This window comes from Heterocephalus glaber, unplaced genomic scaffold (genome assembly GCF_053883595.1).
Source record: "Heterocephalus glaber isolate CG9 unplaced genomic scaffold, H.glaber_assembly_v1.0 deba00001613, whole genome shotgun sequence".
In the NCBI taxonomy this organism is placed as follows: Eukaryota; Metazoa; Chordata; class Mammalia; order Rodentia; family Bathyergidae; genus Heterocephalus; species Heterocephalus glaber.
This window is the reverse complement of record NW_028258384.1, coordinates 4,996,588-5,021,966: the sequence shown is the minus strand read 5'-3', so window position 1 is coordinate 5,021,966 and position 25,379 is coordinate 4,996,588. Positions and strand designations below refer to the sequence as shown.

General features: G+C 37.8%; 1 protein-coding gene across 4 annotated transcripts in view; it reads left to right on the top strand.

Annotated features, from left to right (window-relative positions):
* The window catches only part of Atrx (ATRX chromatin remodeler), a 300,168-nt gene that overhangs the window by 29,172 nt on the left and 245,617 nt on the right, over positions 1-25,379 (top strand). The window lies entirely within an intron of this gene.

Here is a 25,379-nt window from a genome sequence, read left to right as displayed (position 1 = left end):
CCAGAGGACACAGGTGAGAAGGAAAAAGAGAATAATAGGAAAATAAAGAAGAACTTCAAATGAGGACCAAAACACGGAGAAAAGGGGAAGATGAACAATGTGGGAGAGCAAGAGAGTGAGTGTAAGAGAGAGAGAAAGGAAAGAGAAAAGAAAGAAAAGAAAAAAAGGGACAGAAAAACAAATATTTGCAAAGAGTAGGAAAAAATTTAAAGAGGAGCAAAAGCAAAGAGAAGAGAAAAACAAACAAACTAATAATACTAATTTTGAGAATAAAAAATAACAATGAAGATGAAGGTCCTCTGATTTCAGGGTATGTCTCTGCTGTCACTATAGACAACGTGGGTAGTAGTGTGCAGATATAAGTCAATGAGTCTCAGCTAGCTAGTCGCAGACTCGTGAGATTCAGGCAAATTTCTGGCTGTGAGTCCCAAGTTGAGCTCCCTGTCCTCCTGTAGGGTTGAACTCTGCAGAGTTATATTGCAGGTTCCAGCTGCCCTTCCCCTGAAGATAGTTCCGGTCCTGATGGGAGGTGAAGATGACTCCAACTTACCCAGTACAGTGGTCTGGTGTGGTCCGGTGTCCTCTGCATCTTTGTAGTGTGGAACCAGGTGACTATACAGAGAAGAGGCCAGAGGGGCGGGGTGTCCAGTGGATTGCTGCCGGGGCGCAGGCTGATTGGGCGTGTTCTGTGCAACTGGCGACCTTGGTAAGGAGTTGGCAGACCTAGTGCTTGCTATTTTCCATTTTTTGGATAATAGCTTTCTAATGGATGTTCAGTGGTATCCTGTTGTGGTTTTGATTTACATTTCCCTAATAACTGGCAATGTGTTGCATCTTTTTACGTGCTTCTTGACCATTTCTATGTCTTTGAAGAAATGTTTTTTTTTTTTTTTTTTTTTTTGGTACTAGGGATTGAACTCGGGTCTTTGCTCTTGCAAGGCAGGTGGCGGAACCACTGACCTAAATCCTCGGCCCAGAAATGGCTATTTTTGAAATAGGTTGTTGCTTTTTTTTTTTTTTTTTTTTTTTTCTCTGTACCGGGGATCGAACTCGGGTCCTTGCGCTTGCGCAGCAGGCGGCGAAACCACTGAGCTAAATCTCCGGCCCTAGGTGGTTGCTTTTTAAAAAATTAAATTTATTGGTACATTTTAGGTATACAATATGATGACATTCACCATTGGGAATTTGTACCTTTACATTGATATATCTTGGTTCTTATTTTTTCCCCATTCCCCTGCCCTCCCTTCAACCCCTCCACCCCTCCCTATTTACAAAGACTTTGTTTTCATTTTTTCCTTTTCTCATATTTATTCCTTTCCCTTCTTTCCTTCCACTTCCACTTTTCCTTCCCCTTCCCCTTTGGACCTTTTCCTATTTCAAATGATCTGTTGCATATTTTCATCCTTATTTACACTTTCAGTTTCTCACACCTGAGAAATTATTCGGTATTTACACATGTGTGTCGTATTTATTTCAGTTAATAGTATGGCCTCAATATGCATCCATTTAGCTATAAATGCCTCTAGTTTCTCATTTTTTATGGCTGAGTAGTACTCCATTTGATAATATATATTAAAAAACCCACATCTTCTTTATCCAGTTTTCAGTTGATGGGCAGTTGGGCTTCTTTATCCAGTTTCCAGTTGATGGGCACTTGGGCTGTTTCCAAGTTTTAGCTATTATAAACTGCCGGTATGAACATGGGTGCACATATATCACTATGGTATGATTCTTTTAATTCTTTTGGGAAGATACCCAGCAGAAGAATAGTTGGGTCAAATGGGACCTCTGATCCTAGTTGTTTGAGGTAACTCCATACTGATTTCCACAGTGGTTGCACCAGTCTACATTCCCACCAACAGTGGAGAAGGGTTCCTCTTTCCCCACAGCCTGGCCAGCATTTGTTATTGGTTGATTTCTTGATAGCAGCCATTCTTTCTGGGGTGAGGTGGAATCTCAGTGTTGTTTTCATTTGCATCTCTTGAGTGACCAGTGATGTTGAACATGTTTTCGTATGTTTATTTGCTGTTTGTACTTCCTTGTGTGAGAAATGTCCATTTCAGATGCCCATTTTTGGATTGGATCTTTAAATTTGAGGGTGGAGTCTGATTTTTTTCAATTCTTTATATGTTCTAGATAATACTCCTTTGTCTGAGGAACAGCTGGTAGAATTTTTTTCCCCACATTGTGGGTTGTCTCCTCACACTGTTGGTGGTTTCTCTTGCTGTGAAGAAGCTTTTTAATAAGAGACCCCACTTGTTGATTCTTTGTGCTAGTTCACATGTGACTGAGGTTGTTAATGAAATCTTTTCCTACTCCAATGTCTTCAAGAGTTCTACTTAACCTCTCTTCCAGCTGGTTTAGTGTTTCTGCTTTTCTGTAGTTGCGTTGTAGGAGTTCTTTATATGTCCTGGATATTGAGCCCTTGTCAGATAAATGATGTGCAAATATTTTCCTACATGCAGTGGGATAGCAAGTATCCTTTGATACACAAAATTATAAATTTTGATAAAGTCTTATCTAGGTTTTCTTTTGTTGCCTCTTTTTGAATCATAGGCAAGAAATCATCAAATTCAGTGTCATTGAAGACTCCTGTTTTTCTTTTTACAGTTTGACGGTTTTTTTTTTCTTTTGGCACTGTGGATCGAACTGGGGACCTTGTGCTTGTGAGGCAGGTGGCAGAACCACTGAGCTAAATCCCCGGCCTGACAGTTTTTATTTTATTAAGTTTTAGTTCTTAGGTCTTTGTACTTTATATTTTTTTGGTACCGGGGATCAAACTTGGGACCTTGCTCTTGCTGAGCTAAATCCCTGCCCTGGTCTTTTTATTTTGATTAATTTTTGTATATGTTGTCATGTAAGGGTTCAGCTTCATTTTTTTGTGTGGTACTGGGATTTGAACCCAGGGCCTTGTACATGCTGGGCATGTGCTTTATCATGGAACTGCATCCCCAGCTTCACTCTTTTGTATGTGTGTATCCAGTTTTCCTAGCATTATTTGTTGAAAAAGACTGTCTTTTCCTCACTGGTCTTGGCATCCTTTTCGAAAAGCAGCTGTCCATATATGTGAGAGTGTTTCTGGGCCCTCTGTTCTAGTTCATTGGTCTGAACATTTGTCAGTATGCCAGTACCACATTGATTTGTTTACATTAGCTTTGTGGTATCCTTTGAAATCAGGAAATAAAATCTTCTAGATTTATTCTTTTTAAAGATTGCTTGGCTGGATAAAGAAGATGTGGTTTTTTTATAAAATGGAGCACTGCTCAGCCATAAAGAACGAGAAACTAGAGACATTTATAGTTAAATGGATGCATATTGAGGCCATACTCTTAAGTGAAATAAATAGGACGTGCATGTGTAAATACCAGATACTTTCTCTAGTGTGAGAAGCTGAAAGTTTAAATAAGGATTAAAATGATTAAAACGAGTAATTGATAATTTGAAATAGGAAGAAAAGGTCCAAAGGGGTAGGGGTGGCTGGAGGGGAAGGGAAAGGAAAGAAGGAAAAGGAAAAGTTATGAGAAAAGAAAAAAAATGGAAATGAAACCTATGTAAATAGGGAAGGGTGGAGGGGCGAAGGGAGCACAGGTAATGGGGAAAAGAATAAGAACCAAGATACATCATGTACAGGTAGAAGCACCCAATGATAAATGTAAACATATTGTATACCTAAAATGTACCAATAAAAGAATTTAAGGAAAAAAAAAAGATTGCTTGGCTCTTTTAGATCCTTTGAGATTCCTTATGAATTCTGCGATGAATTTCTCTATTTCTTCAGTGAATACCACTGGGATTTTTGTATGGATTACATTTAATCTCTGCATTGCTTTGAGAATAGTTTTTGACATTATTAGATGTTTTATTTTTTAGATCTTCTAATCCATAAACATAGGTTATATTCCTATATATTTGTGTTTACTTTCTTTTTTGATGTCACTGGACAGGACCTGAGTTTTCCCAAAGAAGAGGTGGTGACCTTAAATCAGGCTGCTGAGGAGTATCTTAACTTTTTTTTCTTTTTTTAGTACTGGGGATCGAACTCTGGACCTTGTGCTTGTGAGGCAGATGGCAGATCCACTGAGCTAAATCCCTGCCCTTCTTTTTTTTTTTTTAAAGTAAAACATTTATTGGTACATTTTAGATATACATAATGTTAACATTCATCCTACGGAATTTGTACCTGTACACGATATATCTTGCTTCTCTTTTTTCCCATTCCCTTCCTTCCTTCGACCCCTCTTCCCAACCTTGCTTAACAAAAGCTTTGTTTCCATTTTTTGATTTATATTCTCTCTTTTTTGGTCCCTTCTTTCCATTCCTCTTCCTCCCTCCCTTGTTCCCCTTCCCATTTGAACATTTTTTCCCCATTTCCCAATATCATCTTATTTCCACTTTTAGTTTCTCACATCAGAGAAACAATGTGGTATTTAAACATGTCTGTCTGATTTCTTCCACTTAAAAGTATGTTCTCAAGGTGCTTCTATTTATTTAGAAATTTCTCAAGCTTATCCTTTATGGCAGAGTAATACTCCATTGTATAAGAAACCCCACATGTTCTTTATGCATTACTCAGTTGATAAGCATTTGGGCTGTTTTCAAGATTTAGCTATTACAAACTGTGCTGCTGTAAACATGAGTGTGCATATATTGCTGTGGTATGATGCTTTTAATTCTTATGGGAAGATATCAAGAATGGGAATAGTGGGGTCAAATGGAACCTCTAGTCCTAGTATTTTGAAGAATCTCCACACTAATTTCCACAGTCGTTGCACCAGTCTACACAGTGGAGAAGGGTTCCTTTTTCCCCACAGCACCTCTAGCAGTTGTTATTGGTTGATTTCTTAGTAACAGCCATTCTTTCTGGAGTGAGATGGAATCTCTGATGTTTTCATCTGTATCTCTCAAATGACCAGTGATGTTGAACATTTGTTTATATATTTATTTACTGTTTCCACTTGTTCATCTGAGAAGTGTCTATTCATTTCAGATGCCCATTTATGGACTGAGTCTTTAAATTTTGGAGGTCTGACTTTTTTTGAGTTCTTTCTTTATATATTGTAGATATATATATATCCTTTGAGGAACAGCTGGCAAAATTTTTTTCTCTCATTGTGGGTTTTTTCTTCACTCTGCTGGTGGTTCCTCTTGCTGTGCAAAGGCTTTTTTTTTTTTTTTTTTGGGTACTGGGGATCGAACTCGGGACCTTGTGCTTGCGAGGCAGGCGCCGGAACCACTGAGCTAAATCCCTGGCCCCAAAGGCTTTTTAATAAGATGAGATCCCAGTTGTTCCTTGTGATAGTTCCTGTGGGATTGCAGTTTTGTTCATAAGTCTTTCCCTATACCAATGTCTTGGAGAGTTCTATCCTATCTTTCAGGAGATGTAGTGTTTCTGTTTTAATATTTACATCTTTGATCCATTTTGATTTTAGTTTAGTGAATGGTGAAAGATATGGGGCTAATTTTAATCTTTGGCATGTGGAAAGCCAGTTTTTCCAGCACCCTTTATTAAAGAGGCTATCTTTCTTCCAGAAGGTGTTTGGCTCCTTTGTCAAACAAGGTGGCTGAGTATGTCTGGAGGTGTTTCTGGATCTTCTAATCTGTTCCATTGATCCTTGGGTTTGTTTTATTGCCAGTACCATGCTGTTTTTATCACAATAGCTCTGAAGTATAATTTCAAGTCAGGGATTATGATGTACTCTGCCTTACCTTTGTTGCCCAGGGTTTGCTATTCTAGGTTTTTTTCTGGTTATAAATGTAGGATTGTTTTTTCTAATCCTGTGAGATATGGTGTTGGAAGTTTGATAGAGATTGCATTAAATCTGTATAACAATTTTGGAACTAGGGGCACTTTACTATATTGTTTCTACCCAAGAATGAGGGATATCTTTCCATTTTCTGATATCCTCTTTGATTTCCTTTTTCAGAGTACTTTAGTTTTCAATGTAGAGATCTTTATTTCCTTCATTAGATTGTTTCCTAGTTAGTTCATTTTTTGGGCTGCTATTGTGAATGGTGTTGTTTCCCTAATTTTTCTCTCAGTGAGTTTGTTATTCATGTACAGGAATGGTATTGATTTTTGAGTGTTTATTTTGTATCCAGCTAAGCTACTGATTTTGGTTATTAAATCTAGAAGTCTTTGGTAGTGTTTTTGCGGTCTTCTGTGCAGAGTATCACATCATCTACAAATATTGATAATTTGACTTCTTCCTTTCTTATCCTTATTCCTTTTATTTTTGTCTCTTGTCTCATCGCTGTGGCTAATGTTTCCAGAACTGTATTGAACAAGAGTGGTGACGACAGTGGACATTCTTGTCTTGTTCCTGATTTTGAGAGGAAAGCTTTCAGTTTTTGACCATTTAGTATGATGTTGGCTGTTGGTTTGTCATAGATGGCTTTTATTAGATTGAGATAAAGACCATCTATTGCAATTTTCTGTAGAACTTTTATCATGCACAGGTGTTGGACCATGTCAAATACTTTTTCTGCATTTATTGAGCTGATCTGATCATATGGTCTTTATCCTTGGCTCTGTTAAAATAGTGTATTACATTTATTGATTTGTGTATTTTGATCTATCCCTGCCTCCCTGGAATGAATTCTACTTGGTCATGTTGTATAACTTTCTTGATGATTTGCTGTATTCTGTTTGCCAGTGTCTTTTTGAGGATTTTTTCGGCTATGTTCATTAGGAAGATTGGTGTGTAATTCTTTTTTGTTGGATCTTTCTCTGGTTTTGGTATCAGGGTAATGCTTGCTTCCAGGAATTAATTTGGGAGTAGTGCTTCCCTTTTCATTTCATTAATGAGTTTGAGATCTTGCAGCATTAGGTCTTCTCTGAATTTCTTGTAGAATTCAGCAGTGAATCCATCAGAGCCTGGGCTTTTCTTTGTTGATAGGTTTTTAATTACATCTTCAGTTTCACTGGCTGAATTGGTTTGTTTAGAATTTTTATATCTTCTTGATTCAGTTTTGGTAATTCATATGTATCTAGGAATCTGTCCGTTTCATCTGCATTGTCCTTCTTATTAGGATACAGGTTCTCTAAGTTGGTATTGATGATCTTCTAGATTTGTGCAGGATCCTTTGTGATTTCATCCTTTTCATTCCTAATTGCATGGATTTGAGTCTTTTTTTGATAAGGTTGACTAAAGGTTTGTCTATTTAACATTCCAAAAAACCCTCTGATTCATTGACTATTGTTTAGTCTCCATTGAAGTAATTTCTGCTCTGATCTTTATAATTTCTTCCCTTATATGAGCTCTGGGCTTGACTTTTCTTTTTCTAGAAGCTTGAGGTCCAACATTAGATTATTTGAGCTCGCTCTGTTTTTTAGGTATGGGAATTCACTGCTATAAATTTCCCTTGTAAGAGCCAGGCATGGTGGCACTCGCCTGTAATCCCAGCACTCGGGAGGCTGAGGCAGGAAGATGACTATGAGTTCAAGGCCAGACTGAACAACATAGTGAGACCCTTTCTCAACAGCAAACAAACACAAAACAAAAAAAACTTTATTTGGACCCAAGAGTCAAAATTACTGATTGCGTGAATTTCAGATTTTGGTAGAGGGAGGAAGAGAATGACAACCATGTCTGGATTTATCTTTTAAAAATTTAACTTGTGGGGCCGGGGATTTAGCTCAGTGGTTTCGCCGCCTGCTACGCAAGCACAAGGACCTGAGTTTGATCTCCGGTACCAAAAAAAAAAAAAAATTAACTTGTAATAGTTCACCATTATAAAGCTAAGTTAATGTGTCCTGTTTTGTGAGGAGAGAAAGAATTATTGAGTGCTGCTGTTATTGCGTAGCCTGCTTCTAAAAGTGGCTCACCAACTAAACATTACCATGTTCTGAGTTGCTGGCCTCTCCTTCTTGAGTTAGATTCCAGGTTCCTCTTGAACAAAATGAGCAAAAAAACAGTGGCAAAGTTCATTCAAGAAAGCAAGTGTAGAGTGGAGGAGAATCTGGCTCTGCAGAGTGAGCTTGAGCTGAGTAAAGAGAAAAAGAGTATAAAAGCAAAAATGAAATTACACTCTGTATCTGGGAAACACAGCATGGGCTATTGTGGAAAGTTATGATAGTAAGCTCTTCAAGGCTTGTCTGTCCTTTTATGTGGTCCAAATCTCAAGGAAACCTTTGAGAACTTCTACCTATGTGTTCTGAGAGGCGGTGCTTGGATCCCAGGCCTCAGGTTGATACCAGGTCTAGGCCATCCTATTGAAAACCTGCTGGAATTCTCAGGAGAAGTCCATGTGCAAGGCTTTGGGAAGTTTTCTGCCTGTGTCTGGGATCTTTGTAATTAGCAGGTCATGCCTACTTCCTCAGCCAGCTTTTGCCACACTCTAATCTCCTACCTCACTACCTTTAAAGCACTGGATTTGCTGTGTTTTAAATACCAATTTCAGAAAAGAGGATATACATATTTCCAGTGATATTGCTAAAATATGCATTATAGTTTATATGTAGATGTCCCCAAAGAGTCTCATGCACTCATAGGCAGGGCTTTTGCAAGGTGACTAGATTATCGGGGCTTAGAGCTGGCTTGCTCTTAGGAGATAGGGCCTCCCTATTGCCATGCTGTGAGTAGCTCTCCTTTGCCTTGTACCTTGCTGCCATGCCGTCCTGCCTTGGAGCTAGGGGACTATGGACTGACTAGCCTATAAACTGTGAGCTAAAATAGACCTCTCCTTCTTTAGTTGTGGGTGTTGGCATATTTTATCCTAGCAAAGAGGAAAGTAAGATAGTATGATTATATTTTAACTGGGGGCATGGATAGCAATGCATTTGATGAAATGATTTGTTTGATAGACCATCAGTGTTTGCTGTTTGTTACCAGAGCTGGACTAAATACTTTTAAAACTGCTAATGAAAGCTTACCATTGGATGGCAGTGCCTGTGTAGATGGGAAAAAGTCACCATCTTTGATATAATACCCTACTGTATAGATGAGATGGGATGGTAAAATAGAGGCATTAGACTATTATTAATATTGTTATTATTTTGGTACTTGGTCTTGAACCCAGGGCTTTTGCATGAGGTATATCCCTTGAACACTTTTTACGTTTTATTTTGAGACAGAGTTTCACTAAGTTGCTAAATTGCTGGGTTGGGCTGTAGCTCTTGATACTCCTGTTCAGCATCCCAGAGTGCTGGGATTATATGTGTGTGCCATCATACTCAGCTCAGACTAGTATTCTTAATAGAGTTTCTCTTGTAATAATAAACCATATATTTATAGGAAAATGAGTAAGCAAAATTTGTTTTCTCTCGTGAATGTTTCCTATAGCACTCTTTGTTTGTAATCCTGATAATGTTCTCTAATTTTATATACTGCTAGAAAAACTTCTGCATAAGATTTTATATTCATAGTTCAACAGTTTCCATTAAGGATTTATTGTACCACTACTTTGTGCTTGGAAAGTGCAGATTCTTTCCCCCAGTATTTTCCCCATTGTTGAGAAGAACTGTTTGCCACATAGAGTTATGTTGTCTTGAATGAGATTAAATAAAAACCTGCACCAGAATTTTTATCTTAAAAACACCCATCTAACATCAGTAAAATAAAAGAGATTCTGTTGTAATTCGGATTGAAAGTGATTATGTGCCTTTTACACACATGTGATATGTAGAATCTTAGAGTTATACATTTTTATTTCCCTATAGTTTGTTCACTTATAACGTAGTAAAAATCTTGAATTAAAATAAATGTGATTCTAGAAATGAAGTAGATTGAAAAAATTTGATGTCAGAGCTTATATATCCAAATGGATGTTTTCCTTCTAATTAATCACTCTAGGGGGCCATACAGATGTCAGTAATGATGTCATTCTTGACATTTTGAGAACTTTCTTATTTTTTGTACCCAGTTTAGTAGAAGTCACTCAAGAAAAGTAAATCTTCAGGAATATTTTAGTTACTTTCAGTTTTACCTAATTTGATCATTTTGCATTGTTCAGTATATTTGACTGTAAGTGACATTGGGGTATTTCCAAAAATCCTGTCCATCCTCAAGAAGTAAAAATTTTTCAAATGAATGGGCAACATTGTTTAAAAATCTTTTTTTAACTTTTGGACTTCTGCCTGGTCCCATAATTTATGCAGATTGAGTATCCCTTATCCAGAGTACTTGGGACCAGAATTATTTCAGATTTCAAGAGTTTTTCAAATATTGAATAGACTTTATAGGTTGAACATCTTTAAACTCAAATCCTGCAATTTAAAATGCTCTAAAATCCAAGACTTTTTGAGCATGTTTTGGATTTTGGAGCATTTTGGATTTCAGATTTTTGGATTAGGGATGTTCAACCTGTATAAGACAAGCATGTTTATGCCTAAGAGTGCTGTTCTTTATAAAAGAACAAGATTGTGCTGTTCATATTCTTAGGGCTTTACTTTTGTGGTATGATGGTATTATTGATAGAGATATACAGATTTATCCATAATTTTTACTTTAGTTAACCACAGCATGAATTCATGCAATAGCCGAATTTTAGTTGGATAGTTAGATTAATGAATTTCAGAGAATGGGTGGGGAACTATAATAATTCTTTATGTTTGCTATATTCCATTTTTAGAGAAAACTTTTCTCTGGTGATCCATTGATGGGGTAAAATATAGTATAACATTATTCATTCCTACTTTTGAATTTTGGTTTGAGAAATTTTATATGCTGTGGACATATACCATCTTCCATATTTTAATAAATTACTTAAGGACACTGAGAGACCTGACCATGAATGCTTTTTGTACATCTGACTTTTTCCAAAAGAAGGATTATGGCAAAAAGTAGAAATCATACCTTCTTGGTCTCTTTAGTCTAGAGGCAAAGTTTTGTTTTAGACTTATGTAGAAGAACCTTCTCCAGGGCCGGGGATTTAGCTCAGTGGTTCTGCTGCCAGCCTCGCAAGTGCAAGGTCCCGAGTTCGATCCCTGGTACCAAAAACAAACAAAGAAACCTTCTCCAAGATGGGCATGGTGGCTCATGCCTTTAATCCCACCACTTTGAGAGGCTGACACAGGAGGATCATAAGTTCGAACCCAGCCTGAGAAAATTAGAGATTTAGTGAGGCCCTCTTTAAAAAAAAATTTTTTTTTCCCAAAAAAGCTAGGTATATAGCTCAGTGTAGAGGCCCTGAGTTCAATCGCCACTATCAAGGATAGGGTGGGGGCTTTCCACCAAAAGAAAACCAGGTATCAATAAAAACATCTCTAGTTGCAGTATACCTGCTGTAATGTTGTTTCATATCTTGAGTTCTTCCTAAATAAGTACACAAAAATTATGCAGAGAGGTCACCTGCCTTGGGTTTTCACTGTGCTAAGAAGAGGTGGTGCCTGGCAAGAAAGGCCTCACACAGGTGTAAGTACATTCAAATATTTTAATTCGCATTCATTTCATACTAGGCGAGGTTGAAATTGTAAGACCGAGGGCCTTACCAAACGCTCCGAGGAGCTGACTGCAGCGAAGAACACCTGGGAAGGAACACACTGGACAAGATGGAAAGTAAAACAGACCTTTATTAGTCTGGTCAGAGGGCACTCCCAAAGCAAAGTAGCTTAGAGAGGCAACTGGCTCAGAGTCCGAAGCTGTTTTTATAGGGGGTCTCAGGGGAAGTTGGCAAGCAGAAATACAAAAGTGGAGGAGAGAGATAAAACAGACCTTTTACAGATTGTCCTTAAGATAACATATTCAGATATGGAGTTGGGAGAGCATGACAGAACACTACGCACACAACAGACCTTCCTGGCACAACAGCAAGCACATCCCTGGAACTCGATGTCTACCTGGTGATCTGTAACAGAAGCAAAAAGTTGGGGCCCTGTTACAAAGATGGAGTAACTGTTGTTTAGTCTTACAAAATGTCTTTTCTCCCATAGTAGTTATTGTATATAATATGCGTGTTTATTCCTTTGTTTTATGAACATTTTCACATTAGTTTGCCTTTTATTTATTTTTTTGGTACAGGAGATTGAACTCAGGACCTTGCACTTGCGAGGCAGGCAGTGGCACCACTGAGCTAAATCCCCGGCCCTAGTTTGCCTTTTAAATTTTGGTTGTAGGTTTTTTTGGAGGTACATGCGCATGTTTTATTTTCTATGTAGTTAAATAGGTACGCATTTTCTTGAATTTCTATCTTAGTTTTTGGGATCATTTTCTTTTTTTTTTCTTTGTTTTTTTTGTACTGGGCATTGAACTCAGGACCTTGAGTTGCCAGGCAGGCATGGCACCACTGAGGTAAATCCTCAGCCCATCATTCCTTTTTTTTTGTTTTTCATTAAGTTTATTGGTACATTTTAGGTATGCAATATGATAACATTCATCATTGGGAATTTGTACCTTTACATGATATATCTTGGTTCTTATTCCTTTTTCATTCTTGTTGATATTATTAATCTTAGTTTATGTTTATGGCATATAATGGTCCACGTTCATTGAGGTATTGGACCTTGTACCTGAAATATCTTTACTCTGCCTATTTCCCCATCCCCTCCCCCTCCCCCTTTGCCCTTGGTTCCCTGGACTCCTTCCCATCTACAAGAGGTCCATCCCATTGTCTTGATCTACCCTTCCTTTATTTTCATTGTACTTTGCCTCACTCAGATGAGAGATACCATACAGTAATTAATTTGTGTGTCTGATTTATTTCACTCAACATTATATTTTCTACTTGCATCTGTTTTCCTACAAATGTCTCAAATTTGTCCTTTATAGCTGAGTAGTACTTCATTATATATGGATACCACAGTTTCTTTATCCAATCACCTGTTGATGGGTATACAGTCTGTTTCCAGGATTTAACTATTATGAATTGTGTTGCTATAAACATTGGTATGTATGTATCACTATAATATGATGTCTTATACTCTTTGGGGAAGATACCTAGAAGGAGCATAGCTGGATCATACAAAATTTCTAATTTTAGTTCTTTGAGAAATCTCCATACTAATTTTCGTAATGGCTGTACTAGTTTACATTCCCACCAGCAATGTAGGAGGGTTCCTTTTTCAACACAGCCATGCTAGGATTTGTTATGTTTTGATTTCTTTTCTTTTTGTGGTACTGGGGATCAAACTCCAGACCTTGCGCTTGTGAGGCAGGCACAGCACCACTGAGCTAAATCCCCAGCCCTCATTTTAAAATTTCTGGATGATTGCCTTTCATTTATTGGCCATTTGTACTTCTTCCTCTGTGAAGTATCTGTTCATTTCATTTGCCCATTTCTTTTTTTTTTTTTTTCTTTTTGTTTTTTTTTTTTGAGATAGGGTCTCACTATGTAGTCCAGGCTGGCCTCGAACTCCTGGCAGTCTACCTGCTTCAGTCTTCTGAATGCTGGGATTACAGGTATGTGCCACCATACCTGGCTCAGTTGCCCATATTTTGAGTGGGTCTTTAATTTTAGGTCATCAAAAATTTTTGAGTTCTTCATATATTCTAGATATTAGTCTTCTGTCTGATGAGCAACTGTCAAAATTTTTTTTTCTTACTCTGTAGGTTGTCTTTTCACTCTACTGATTCTTTTGCTGTAGAGAAGCTTTTTAGTCTGATGCAATTCCATTTGTTGACTTTTGTTATTTCTTGTGCAATTGAGGTTCTGTTTAGAAAATCCTTTCCTACTCCTATGTCTTTGAGTGTTTTACCTATTTTATCAGTCAGGAAATTAAAATTTTCTGTTTTAAGATTTACATCTTTAATCCATTTTTATTTTAATTTAGTGCAGGGTGAGACATATGGGTCCAGTTTCAATCCCCTTCACACAGATAACCAATTTTCCCACCACCACTTGTTGAGTAAGCTATCTTTTCTCCAATGTATGCTTTTGGCCATGTTGTCAAAGCTAAAATAGCTGAATATGTCTAGAGATTTTTCTTCGTTTCTTTTCTTTTCTTTGTTTTTTAGAGTGGAAAAAATTTATTAGGAGGAAGAAAGCTTCTACCTAAGAGAGACAGAAGGGGGATAGGAAAGTGAGTTGCCCACCCACCCCACGATTCAAAGATGTTTTATACAGCAAAGCCATGTGGTGAGGTGGGTACAAAGTTGGACAAAACTATAAGACCACCAATGGAAATTTAGAAGGTGGGCATGAGGTAGGACAAAACCACGAACAACCAATAAGATTACAAGTACAGTCACCCAGGTAATATTGATTAAATGGGGATCAAATCGGGGAGCAAGTCACGAAGCAAGCATACAATGATTTTCAGTAAGGGTGGGTCAGGCCCCCCCCCAGGTGACTGATACCTATTTAGAATATCAATCACTGCTATTCATCCTACATGGATGTGGTAGTTTCTCTTTTACCATGCTGGCCTTCAGTAAATGCGTCTTCACTGTCCTGCACGTTGGCTCCTCCGTGGGCTGGCCCTGTCTGCCTACAAGATTTCTAGTTAACTTACCTATCTGCAATATTCCTCCTTCTGAAGAAGTATCCCTAACTGCTGTGAGGGGGCAAAGGGTGAAGACCCGTCTGGCTACTTCCGGCTGAAGAGGGTCATAGTTGTGATCAGCAGTCAGAGTTACTCTACAGAGGGTCTATCTAAGCCCTTTGACTGGTGCCAGGCATTGTCATCTTGGTAGCTGTATAGCTTTAGTCTGAAGGAGACAAAACCAAAGAAATAGTTAAGAATACATGTGCCAAATTATAAGGTCAGCAGGATTGCTATGAATATAGCCAACAAGTGTTTCCACTTGGAAGAAGTAGTAATAGCCTTCCACAAAGAGGATAAGAAGGTTCAGGGGACTTCAGAATCCAACATAGAAGTCATATTGTAGTTTAGCAGTTATAAACTTTTTACAAGGTCAGTCTGGTGGATCCTGGTAAAAGAAGTCTAGCACATTTGTCATTGGTTCCATTTGTGTGACTGCTTAGAGTTTGGCAGCCTCTAGGGAAGAATAAACGAAACTTTTAAGAAATTAGAGCATGTATAATCTAAGCATGAGCACACTAGAATGGAAGGGCAGGTTGGGGAGAGTCACACTTAGAAATTGAAATAGTGATTGTAACCTGCTGGCTCTTAGATATTTTCATTGATAAAGGTTATCTGTAAGTGTGATACTTTGTCATAAGTCTCTAGTTTTCACTGTAAGAAGATAAACAATTTGAACAAATCTCACTTAAGAAATTTAAAACTCTAGCTGAGCTCTTATAGATTTTGTCATAGTTTTTTTTCCTAATGATTCATAACTGTGGTCAGCTACTGGTGTAGCTAGAAACTGCCAGAAGGGGTCAGTGACTGGAGACCCTTTTTATATCTAGCTTTATTACTATGGCATTATTTTGTACCTCTTTCGGTTATTCTTTTCTGCTGGGTGTTTAAGACCAAGTTAAAGTGAGACCTGTGTCAATCAGTATGAACCTCTTGCTAGCTATCAAGGTCAGTTAAGTCTCCTCAAGCATTACTTTGCAACCATGCATAGAGCCTCTCAGCTCCTCTGTCAGTGTCAGCCATCAGGATGGGTCACAGGCTTGCTTGACCATGTTGCTTTCAGTGAAAGCATGGGAGACTTTTCCCTCTTGGTGACCCTCCTTTGGCACACGGTACATTTGTCCTCTGGTGCCCAGCAATCTCCCTGCTCAGGAGGTTGAGTGACTTACCAAAGATGTAGGATCCTGTAGGAAAGCTTCCTTTGTGTCCTGGATCTTTGTTGACCTTGAGGGGCCAGGGCCAAAATATTGGCTATCCTCATAGCCCAGTTACCTTTCTAGTTTTGGTCTCCAAACTTTAGTTGTTGAACACCCAGAAGAGAAGATCAGTGACATAAGTATTTCAGTAGGAGCAGTGAAGTTAACTATTATAATTTTGTCTGGACATTAAGCACTTTGAAGTATAAAGCACAGTTAGAGGGCTGTTATTTCTTATCAACCATGGTTGTTTTAGTAGTTGGATCCCTGTAGAATGTTAACAGACAACAGTTATATATTATAAACTTAAGATCAAGAGCCACACACAGTATTTTAGCTTGACAATCATGATGACATTTTCTTTGTAACACTTACATGTCCATTTTAGTATGGAATAGTCTTTCAGTCAAACACCTCCATCTGATCACAAGACATTATATAACATAAAGAAAACTCTTATTTGTTATTCTTTAGTAGTATGCCATCTAAAGAGAACATACATTTTGGCCTATAAATGTACCTTAGGAGTTCATAATGTCTAGCCTCTAATTTTAGTGTGTGACGTTGTTTCAACTGTTTGGCGACTGAACATCCCTAAGTGTGGTGACACATATAACATACATTACATAAGTTTTTAAGAAAACTATTATTTGATTGGTTTTCTCATGCTGGCTTGACATGTACCTCTTATCACAAATAGCTGGAGTGCAAGAGAAAGGCAGATACCTGAGTCAAAAAAGATCATTACCATATACAATATCCTAGAAGACTTGTACACCCGGAAGGCATGGATATATATACCATGAAATAACAATGAGTATCAGTTACATGAAACCCTTTGTCAGTTTTGTTTTGTATCAAGAACATTTTAAATAAAACCTTGTTTTCCCATAGAAAACTTAAGACCATGACCAGTGTATAAATATCACAATGATATGTTTAGTGATGTATTTCCCATGAGGCTATGGAAATTATTGGGGACCCCTTTGTGAACAAAGGCTGGAATAAAATTTTCTAGGCAGCTGCTCCTTTATTTATGAAGGGGACCATTCCCATAGTTTTCCTAAGCCCAAGAGTCTTAATTTAAATTTTATTTAAATTTTTAGATCATAACAAATAACACATTATTTTTGACCAATGAAAGATTCCTGAGATATTATATATAGACAACAATATGTACTGTATTTGTAAAACCAGTTGACATTATTTGGATAATCTGGCAGCCCGGGGGAAGCATGTCTTTAATTATATTTATCTATAAGCCAACTTGGGTTACAGGCAGACATCTTAAAAATTCCAAAATGCCAAAAAAAAAAAAGCTCAAACAAAACAGTTGTACCTGTTGTAACAAATTAAACACACACACACACACACACACACACACACACACACACACGGCAACTTGTTTATAAACCAGAGTGCACTCACGTGTATTTGGCCAGGTTGAATTATAATAACTTATAATTTTATAATATAACTTTTATATCTTTAAATTTATATTCTTATAATTTTATATTAACTTATAATTTTTAGGTTTATAATTATAAAATTTTTAGGTTTTTAATAAAATAAGACTAGTCAGAACTTTGTAGATCAATTAACAGAGATCTCTTGTAATAAGAATCAAAAGGAATAAAAATCTTCTACACCTGTGAAAGCAAAAATAGTTTTAAGATGGGCCCTAAGCTGACAGTTTATCTGCCTGGAATACCCAGCTATACAGGCTTCTCATGGTTGCTTTTATAGCCACAGTTGTTTGACAGCCATATGTAATTGTTCCCTCTAAAGAGACAGACTGTTAATGGTAACTTTAACTGTCTCCAGGCGGGTGTGCTGAGGCCAAGTTTGGATGTAGAAAGAAACTAGGTGACACTCTTTGGAGCTAAGTATGCATTCCATGCAGTGAGGGAAGAAGGCCTGCCAAGGCTCCAACTTGCTGTGTTGTAGATGTCTACCTATGACAATTTTTCCCATTTTGAAAAGAAAGAAAAGAAGTCATCCCTGTCTATCCCTCTTTCTATGCCCAATCTAAGGTGTCCCTTAGACTTTATCTCATCCAGTGCCAGTGGTGGCTGACTAGAGGTGCAAGGACTTGGCCAGAGCCAGGTTAGCTATTCTTACCATTCTTTAATTTTGCCTGAGGGCTGAAAGACAGATAAATCTGGACTAAAACTTTTACATTTATTTCTTGAAAGTTTCAGGATTAAACCTAGACTAGTTTTCTATATGGCCCAGAGATAAATGAAGGTCAGCTTTACTCTGGAAGGATTCCAGGGAGGGGAAACTCACCATTCTGGAAGCTTTGTCTTGAAATCCAGCAGCCACAGAAGAGGGAAGTGCCTTGAATCAAACTGCCTTACTTCGCAAGGGCAGGGCAGTGGAGAAGGGACAGAAGAGTGCCTTTAAATGTGGCACTAGAACTACATCTTAACCATCTCAGGTGTAGAAGGACAATTAAGATCAGGAGCTTTTCCAGAGTGGATCTGTGATCCTTAGCAAAACATGTCTCCAGAGACAAAAGCTATGATTGACTTCCACTGCATTGCCAAGCAGAAAATCAAACCAATAAGCAAAGAACCCAAATGGCTGCTTTTTGCCTCTTGAAAGAGAATGGCAGTGTTTTGACTATACTGTTTAGGGCTTTTTAAAAAAGTAAATTATTTTGAATCTATAATATCTACTTTGTGATTTAAATACCCTATAGGCTGTTGAGCAGCTCCCTGATATTGTAGGAACACTCTCAAAGCCATGTCTCACCTTTTGTTAACATACAAACTGAAACGTGTCCTGTAGGTAGGCACTTAAAAGTGCTTGTTTGAACTTCTGGAATGCGGTCTGGGAACCAGGTTCCCAGGTTAAAATATGGGTATCTGTCTTTTGGGTTTCTCTATAAGCTGATAGAGGGGTCATGCAATCTCACTATATCCTGCTATCTGAAGGCCACAAAAGCATGTAATTTCTAGGAATATCCTTAGCTGTTTTAGAGTCTTGGGCTGTGGAAAGAAAAGAATTGGTTTAATTCTTTCTTCCCCCAGTCTTTGGGTTCCCTTAGATATAATAAGGCCTAAATATTTTACCTCAAGGCTGCAAAGTTGTGCTTTAGATCTAGAAACATTATAACCCCTGTCTGTTAGAAAATTCAGCAGAGCAGATGTCTTGGCTAGAAAAGCTCTTCTGAGGGCTGGGGATTTAGCTCAGTGGTTCAGGCGCCTGCCTCGCAAGCGCAAGGTCCTGAGTTCGATCCCTGGTACCAAAAAAAAAAAGCTCTTCTGAGGGGGCACATAACAGCATACCATCTACATATTGCAAGACTGACTTGGAAAAAACTGTAGTATTTCCTTCTATCAAATCAGTATCTAGGGATGTCCTCATCTTTTTCCTGATAAATAGTTGAGAATTTAACTGAAGAGGGCTTAGTTCTCATCTTTCTTAGATCTTCAAGAATACATGCCTGAAAATGTCTTCTATTTTAATCTCCTGTCTGATTGGGAGGCCAGGGGGGGGTCTTGTATAGGAACTGCTTGTGTTCCAGTAGGAACCAGTTGTTCCCCTGGCTGCCTGTCTTTTGAGCTTCCAAAATTAAGATAATATTTGTCTCTATATGTAGTAGCAGCTTGTAATACTACTTGTCTCTCATTAGAAATCAATGTTTAAGAGCAACATTACGTCTTTCTAATCTAGTCCATAGGTCTGAGGAAGTTCTCTAAAGACCTCAATGTATATATCAGGGTCATCCTAAAACTTTTTTACGTCTCATTTAATCAGTTTTAGATCACTGAGAGAAAAGGACACATGAACACGGTAGTCCCATATTTGCCATTTAGTTCCTGCAAGGGATATTGTCTTTGAGGCCTGAACAACTTAGCGAAGGATGGATATAGCCTCATGGAGGTTTTAATTATGGTTGGTCTAGAAACTCCAACCTCAGCACCTGGAAGTTAGGCTGAGGAGTAGCCTCAGGCTTAGAGGTATTAATTTTTTTTGTTGTTGTACCGGGGATCCAATGCGGGTCCTTGCGCTTGTGCAGCAGGTGGCGAAACCACTGAGCTAAATCCCGGGCTGGTACTAAATGTCTTAAGGGTGAGGTGTCTCTCATTTCTCTATGTCCCACATTTACATTTGAACACAAGCAAGAATTCTCACTGTAAAGAAAATCTCAACATAAGATGATTTTGACCATTTTCTCTCTTTTGCGGTGTAATTCTAATTGTGAGATAGCATCATAGTACTTCCCTCTGTGTACTTGACTTTAGAAGGTAGGCATACCTCGCCCTGGTGTAGAGAAATACTAAATTGCTCCTTAGTACATTCCAAAGGAGTAAGAGGTTCAGTTATGGAGCTCCTAATCTGAAACACGAGAAACAAATATGCCGTCCCATAAGTCTCTGCTTGATTCCTGTGCCCTCCTAGGGTGGCCCCCAAGGTTTATTCCAGTCCAGGGTAGGTAGCTACTGTCTGGAGAGAGAACCATAAAATAAAACCAGACTATCTATCTACCCTTTACCAGCACGCGATCTTATCTTCTTCAGAGAACTCATATCCTTACTTCAGTAGGTACTCTCAAAGCACAAGTTACAATTGACTTTAGCCATAGCAATCATGTTTAGAGAAGGAAATAGTGCTAGCAAACCAAGAGATTTAAACCACTGCTTTTTAGTTCCTTGAAAGAGAGAGGAAAATAGGTCAACAGTCAAATTAGGGCACTTTTCCTGCAAAAGAGATCAGCTCCTGAGATGGTAAGTCAGAGATTCTGCCCATGGCCCTACGGCAGAGAAAGATCTTAGCCATCTCTGTTGTGTATCCAGTCATTTAGGCAACTTTTATTAGCAGCAAGACAAGGTTACTTTTTTAAGGTCCTTTTTAAATTCACTAAGTATTTGAAACTCATAGGTCCTCCTAGCAGCCACAATATACATAGTAAAGGCACTCTTATCAACCTCCTATGCATGCATGAAGGAAGATGAAAGGCTGGCTAAAATAGTTCCATATTCTAGTTAGTGAGTAAAAACACAAATGCAGGTTACTGATTGCTATTTTCCCTAGGGTAAGACAACACAGTCGTGAGTTGCCTTAGTCTGACTTTCTGGAAGGAGGAGCGGTCTGACTGGGATTCTCAAGTGAACTCCCAACAAGGTGGAGAAAAGTTTAAGGGGAGTTTGTAACTCACTAGTAGAGAGAAAAAGTCCAAATAAAGCTCAAGCTGATTGTAACATCCAAAAAATCACCATATAGCATTTTATAAGTCCACAGTCAACATTCCAAAGTCCATAACCTATCAGAAAAGGCATTTTTCTCCCCTACACACATAAATGATGAAGACCATTCTTAGGAGGGGAAGAGAAGGTTTGGGTAGCTTTTAATCTATCAAAGTTTTTTTTTAACATTTGTCTAGAGGTATGTTTTATTAGTAGTAGAGAAATAGTCTACCTGTAGCTTAACTCTAAACGGTGGCTTAAGAAAGGGCTCTGACACCATCATTTCAGATCACTCTGAGACAGGATATCTTATGATCACTGACAGAGTTCCCCTTTCACCTCACTAAGGAGTCCAGATAGGGACAAGATGTGGAGATTTTTTGCTGATTACTTGGACAGGCTGTTGGGAGCTAGTTTCTTCTGGGGGACCTTTGGGTATCCGCCAGAGTGTAGCCCTGGCATGGACCCCTCAGTTGTCACCTCAGTTTCTGCTAGTTCCACACAATCAGAGATCTGTCTCCAAAAGGAACCCAATTGCCTATCTGGTCAATGTTCCACCTGCCATTGGCGTCAGTGGGAGTGGGGATTCACCAGAGGACAACTGGAGAAACCTATCCTCTCCTTTGAGAGTGGCAGCTGCCCTAAAGGCAATTACTAGCAGTCAGAGTAACCACCATTTGGGATTCTATAAGGGAAAGATAAAAGCCTGAACTGTCCTTATCTGAGATGATTTTATAAGAGACCCATTTTACAACATTTTTAAGCAACTAAGTCCAAATGCAACATATACAAAACAAGAATAAAACGTAATTTTAACAATAGACAATGCATAAGAAAAACAAGAAATGCAAACATTTAAAACACACAACTTAAAATTAAGACACTTTTGAAACAAAGGCCAGAATTTATGAAACACAAACCAGAATCTATGGAACAAATAGCCAGAGCCTATGAAATGAAAAGTAACAATCTATGAAGCAAAAAGACCAACGTTAGAACCTATGGAACAAAAGTAAACTTACCTCTGACCAGTACTCTTGGTGGAAGACCTCCAAAATGATATAGGGGGAAGAAATGCAACTCCCAAACCTACTAGATATCTGAAATGCGAGTTCGTGTTCTCTAAAATCGAAAAATGAGTTCTAGGAACAATGGAGGTTTAAGAGTAGGAAAATTTTATTTGGAGGAAGAAAGCTTTTGCCTAAGAGAGACAGAAGGACGCCCGGAAAGTAGGTCGCCCCTCTTTTTTTTTTTTTTTTTTTGACACAGGGTCTCACTATGTAGTTCAGGCCGGGCTTGAACTCACTATGTAGCCCAGGCTGGCTTTGAACTTGCAGTGATCCTTTTAGCTCAGCCTCCCAAGTGCTGGGACTACAGGTGTGCACCACCAAGCTGGCCTGGGGATGTGTCATGTATTCTCTGTTTTGTTTCAGTGATACATGTATGAGTTTTGTTCCAGTACCATGCTGTTTTTATCACTATTGGCTTGTAGTATAGCTTGAAGTCTGGTATTGTAAGGCCTGCTGCTTTGCTCTTGTTGCCCAAATTTCTTTCCCTATTCTATGTCTCTTCTGGTTCCATATAAATTTTAGGATTTTTTTTCTCTCTAGTTCTGCAAAGTATGCTGTTGGTATTTTGATTGGAACTGTAAATCCGTATAGCAATTTTGGGAGTGTGGCCATTTTGACAGTATTGGTTCTGCCTACGCAGAAGCTGGGAACATCATTCCATTCTCTGATGCTCTCTTCAGTTGCCTTTCTTAGAGTACTGTAGTTTTCTTGTAGAAGTCCTTCACTTTCTTGGGTTAATTCCTAGATATTTCATTTTTCTTGCAGCTACTGGGTATTGTTTCCATAATTTTCCTCTCATTGAGTTCATTATTGTTGTACATAAATGCTAATGATTTTTGTGTGTTGGACTAGTATTCTGCTATGTTGCTGAAGTTTGTTATTGTATGAGATTTTTTGGTGGAATTCTTTGGGTCTTCTATGTAGAGTATCTTGTCAGCTGCAAATAATCATAATTTGAGTTCTTCCTTTCTTATATGTATCCTTTTTAATTCTTTCTTGCCTAATTGCTGTGGCTAATGTTTCAAGTTCTATGTTCTATGAATTGGAGTGGTGATAGTGGGCATTCTTGTCCTGTTCCCAATGTTAGGGGGAATGCATTTTTAGTTTTTCTTCATTTAATATGATGCAGGCTGTTGGTTTTTCATAAATAGCTTGCATGAAATTCAGGTATGGGGGCTGGGGATTTAGCTCAGTGGTTCTGCTGCCTGCCTCACAAGCTCAAGGTCCCAAGTTCAATCCCTGGTACACGCCCCCTCCCCCGCAAAAAATTTTTTCAGGTATGGACCTTCTATACCTGTTGTTTTTTTTAGGATTTTTTTTTTTTTATCATGGAGGGGTGTTGGATTTTGTTGGAAACCTTTTCTGCAGCTGTTGACATGATCATGTGGTTTTTGACCTTGCTTCTGTTTATTTGATGTATTACACTTACTGACTTACATATTGTTAAACCATTCTTGCATCTCTGGGATGAAACCTACTTGATCATGATGTATGATCTTTTTGATGATGTGTTGTATTCTATTTGTTAATATCTTGGTGAAGAATTTTGCATCTATGTTCATTAAGGAGATTAGCCTATAGTTTTCTTTTTTAATTGGGTCTTTACTTGGTTTCAGAATCAAGGTGATACTGGTTTACATAAACGAATTCCCTTAGCTAATATGTAGTGACTTTCATCGTCTCTTCTAATCAGTTTTAGCTTGAAGTTTACTATGTCTGATATTAGAATTGCTACCCCTGCTTGTTTTCAGGGTCCTGGTTTATGAAATACTGTTTTCCAACCTTTAATTTTTAGTCTGTGAATATTTTTTTGGGTTAGATGATTTTCTTGAATGAAACAGACTGTTGGATTCTGTTTTTTGATGCAGTGTGCCCATCTGTGGCTTTTTTTTCTTCTTTGAGACAGGGTCTTGCTGTGTAGTTCAGGCTGGCCTTGAACTCAAGGTGTAACCCAGATTGGCCTCAAAGTTGTGGGATCCCTCCTGCCTCAGCCTCCTAAATGCTGGGATTACAGGCCTGCACCACTACGCCTGGCCAATCTATGTATTTTTACTGAGATGTGTTGAATATTTGCTATCATTGCTTTCTTTATCTGTTGGTGAATCCATTGTTTTTCTTTTCCTGACCTTTTTTGTTGTTGTTTATCCATTGACCTTACATGGAGATTTTGTTTCTTCCGTGGTTTTAGCTGTTGGTTTTTAAATTTCTGTCAAGAATATTCTTTTTTTTTTTTTGAGTCAGGGTCTCACTATGTAGTTCAGGTTGTCCTTGAACTCACTATGTAGTCCAGGGTGGCTTTGAACTAATGCCAGTCCTCCTGCCTCAGCCTCCCTGAGAAATATTTTTAAGTATTTTCTTTTTTTTTCCTTTTTATGTTTTTAATATATTAAAAAGTAACAGTACAAATGCTGAGATTAGTATTTAAAAAGGATCCAAATTTTTCAAGGAATGAATTTTATAAACAATTCTGTAATGAAAGGGAAATAGCATCTTGATACATAAAAAGTTTTAAGATTTTAAAATTTTAAAAGCAGAAAAATGTTAACATTAAATTCTTTCTAATGTTCCAACAAAAATCAACTTGTATAATCTCTGTAATAAAATGTGTCCTTGGTACAGCTCTTGGGAACTTGGAAAATGTTAAAATTTCTGAAATTTGAGTGATAGAGGCAGCACCTAAAGACTTCATGAATCTTTTTTCCCAAAAAGAATACTTTCAGTAAAATATTTTACTATTTTATGAGTATGCATTGATATTTTTGTTCTTCTTGAAAAAGTGAATTTACCTTAATACTGTAATTTTCCATGTAAAAATATACACATACAGATATTTAACGTACAGGTGCTTAACTTCCTTAGTGACCAGTCATACATCAAACATGATTTAATAAAAACTTTCTAAAATTTTAGAATGAAATAACATATGTAGATTTATACTTGTACAGAGAAAAGCTACAAAGAGCATCTCACAGAACTTATACTTAAATTCTCTAAGTTAACCCAAAAGATTTTTCCTCTAACAACCAATAACTTTCTGAAACTTAAACAAGTCACTCAAAAATTATATTTTCTAATTTGTTAACAAAATACAGGTAGCCATCTGATTAGCTGATAGCTATCAATATGGTCTTCCTATTATATACCCCAAAACTGGATTCACTTAGCACGGAATTTCTTGCAGTGCAAAAAATTAAAATATTTGCTTTATAATACAACCATCTATGAGGTCTGATCAAAGTATATGGGAATGTTTAGATTTTTAAAATTTGTTACAGTCACAGTGCCATTATGGCATTATAGAGATGTGTCTTTTACTTTAAATCTTTTTCAAAATCTAAACATTGTATTTTTTAAAATCATGCCTGGTATACAATCCACCCTTCTGGAGCTGTCTAAATGATTAGGAACTGTGGCACTTTCTTTTGCATAAAACCCTTTCCTCTTCATAAAACTCTGAGGTGAAAGGTTATTAATGAAATAAGACTGGAACCACAATTCTTCT